Below are 3,623 nucleotides of genomic sequence, written 5' to 3'. Positions count from 1 at the left end.
CACTCAGTCTGTGCTATTCTGTTATGCTAGCTCTACCAAACTAATAGAAGGACCTCTGAACCTACACTATAAAAACAAAAATACATGTATTTAACTATATAACTAAAGGCAGTATGAATATTTATAAACAAGGTAGAAGTAATATACAATGTTGTTCTGATATTAAATTCTAATTGCTCCTTTACAAAGAGTTGTGGAAATTTTTATCCAGGTAATATCTTCATATCATTGTCTTGTTCTCCATCAGATTTTCTTTTTTGCAATCTACCTTGACATCATGCACAAACCTATGTCCACATTGTCTACATCCCACTCTAGCCTATACCAAAAGAATTCTTTAAAAAGACTATATATGATATGATTACATTTCTATCAAATTCCAGAAAATGCAAACTAATCTGTTAGTGAGAGAAAGCAGAACACTGGTTGGCTGCATCTAGGAGGTGCAGGGGGAGAGAAATTATAGCATGAGTTCTAATATCAATTGCAAATTATTGTTTTGCTATTATATCAGTCCTCCAAATTTGTTTTTTAAAAGATCCTTGATTAACTATTTCTCTGTAATTGATTTATGCATTCATATAATATTGGAATATAAACTTCTTTATCAGTAGCACTGAAAATGCCTATACGTCTGCTTATTATCACACGCACACACAGAGAGACACATACACACACTACGGGTTTTCTAACTCTGGGTCAAGGCTCTCTACTTCATACCATTATCCTTGTATATGCATTTCTTTCAATGCACTATTATGGGAAATAGAGTTTTATAGTATCTGATTTTGTTCTGATGGGACAAAAACAATTTTCACTTTAAGAAAAACAACTGCCAATAGTTTGGTTGGTACTTAGAAAATCATGTCACTATGCAGTTTTTGAATTCTTTGATAAATTTTTGTACCTAATGTTCAAAATAGAAATCACTGGACTTGTGTTTAACTTTTTAGGCTGCTTTCTTATGGCCTATACTATTAATGCCATTGTAGAATTTTTCCATATACTAAGTTTGTAAAGTGCAATTTGCTATTCCTATTTTACACTTCTCTGTAACACCTTCTGAGAGATTGTGACTTGGAGTAGCTTACCTGGAAATTATGGTAATTGGCAAACTTGTCTAAAATAATTTATTCTAATATACTTAATTTTTTTTCTTACATCAGTTTATAATATTTACCACCCTTAACAAATGTTCTGATGTTCATTTCAGCAATCTGTGCTTAAGGTCAGTAATATATGTCGACAAAAAAATTTTAAAGACCATTCAGATGTCTTTAAATTTTTTTTACCCACAAATAATTATAATTGACATGATAGTTATTATGCCCTTGAATAATAGAATTTTTACTCTTTATCCTTATGCTTTGGGCCTTCATTTCCTGAAGAGGAACAGAATTTATTTATGAACAGGGCTCCTAAGTCCATAATGTGTACTGTGACTTCATAAATTTTGTAAATCTAGTAAGGGATATTCCATAAAAATCTATAATTCCCCAAAATAACTACATTGATTTCATAAAATTAATAATATATACGATGAACATTTCCACCATTTTCCTTTTGTAGGGACATTAATATTTTATTCATTTCTAAGAGAGAGACTTAAAAATCAGGGTTTTTATCTTTTGTATTCTCAATAAAATGCTTTTTAACTATCTGAATAATAAACCTAGACAAGTCATGTTCTAGACAGAGGCCTCACTTCATTTCTACTTTAAAATTACATTTTTAATATCTATTCATACTTTATAATGTACCTCCAGGGGCTGAGTTCTCCAGAAGAAAAGCCAAGGACAAAATGGGCCCTTAATTATTAAATATGCCTCATACATAGTTCATAGCTAATCTGACTTATCAAGGATTCAAAAATTGCAAGTGCTTTTTTTTAGAACATGCCATTCTAATTGTAATTCCATGAACTTTGGTTTAAAACATTGCAACCATCTCTATGAGTTAAACTGCCATTAGCATCACAACATATGAATATAACTTTTTTCAAAACCCAGAGAAGATTTGTGATTTGTGATTTAGAATATCTTTTCTTTGCTTCTCAGAGCCACAGAGTCCTTCTCACCTGATCTGAGATTAGCACCATTATTTTCCTTTTTGGTTAAACAAGATCTAAGTCACAGTATTTTAAAAGATTCTCTGAAAAAACTTTTTTTTGAATTTTATTTTACTTTTTTATACAGCAGGTTCTTATTAGTTATCCATTTTATACACAGTAGTGTATATATGTCAATCCCAATCTCCCAATTCATCCCACCACCACCCCCACCATGAAAAATATTTCTACCAAAAGGGGCATGGAGGTCACAGTAGCAGTGATGAATTTATCAGATGGGCGAGTCAAACTTTGAAAGTCTCAGAGGAAAAAGCTGTGTGCCCATGGCCAGGTGAGTCAAAACACTCGAAACCTCAGCTTCATCATCGTCAAACTGAAAGTGGCACTAAGTAGCTTAGAGGCTGATAGGATGAGGTAAGATCATCTGTGAAAGCGCCCAAGGATACTTGGGACTTACTATTGTTGAATCTTGAACCTGGTATAGGCACACTGATAATGAAGCACTGGAGGCAGGGGAAATGAATTCAAGCCTAGATAGTGCTCACAGGTTCAAACTCGACATTGGGAGAGCAACATAATACCTGGAACAAAGCAGAGAAATCCTGGATGACAGGGTGACACGTGAGAAAGCAGAGGAGGCCTAATAACAAAATAATAAAGACACAGACTAGGGAGTGTCAACTGAAAAATAATGTACAACCTAAAAGTTGAGAGTTTTATTTTATTCAGCAGACATACTGAAGACTTAAGCCCAGGAGATAGCCAATCAGATAGCTCTGAGAGACTGTTCCAAAGAGGTAAGGGAGGAGCCAGGATATATAGAGTTTTTGAAAACAAACAAACAAAAAAAACAGTTAGTCAGAACATCAAAAGATTACTGTTAATTAAAGAAAAACCAGACATCTCAAGTTAGTGCATTTAGCACTTTTCTATGTAAGGGAAGATGCAAGAATCTGGACTCATTGAAATCATTTCTTTGATATATACCTTAACTATCTAGGACCACTACCCTGCTTTCTCCATCCTGAATCCCCTCATGGGGTAGGGGGTGAGTGGTAGCATGGCTGCAGTGGCTGATGATGGCTTGATGGCTGCAACATCCTTTGTTTACTGATATGGCAGTGACATTCTTTGTCCAAAGGGGTCATCCAAAAGACACATTCTACCCAAATATAGTTTTTTAACTTAAAACAAAAGTTTCTCTAAATATTGTTGTAAAGATTTTCTTGATAATCTGAAATATACACTATTAAAATCATATTATAATGTACTTAATTTTTATTTTATTACTGCTCAGTGGAAGCAACAAATAAGTGTTGAAATCTGAATAATAATGCTATACACATAGAGAATTCTACATTAGAAACTATCCATGTGCTTTAATTTAATGTCACTCTTTCTAGTGTTAATTGTCAAGGTGTAGTATCCAAGAGATAAATCCAGCTTTAACGTGTATTAACCTGACATTTAGCCTTTGTAAACTGGATCTTTAATGGCTAAGGCCATTGAAAACATTCAGTATAGAAAGTAGTGAGGAAACAGTGAAGAGTTATTA

The sequence above is a fragment of the Lipotes vexillifer genome, unplaced genomic scaffold (assembly GCF_000442215.2).
Source record: "Lipotes vexillifer unplaced genomic scaffold, Lipotes_vexillifer_v1.1 scaffold1341, whole genome shotgun sequence".
In the NCBI taxonomy this organism is placed as follows: Eukaryota; Metazoa; Chordata; class Mammalia; order Artiodactyla; family Lipotidae; genus Lipotes; species Lipotes vexillifer.
This window is presented reverse-complemented; position numbering follows the sequence as displayed.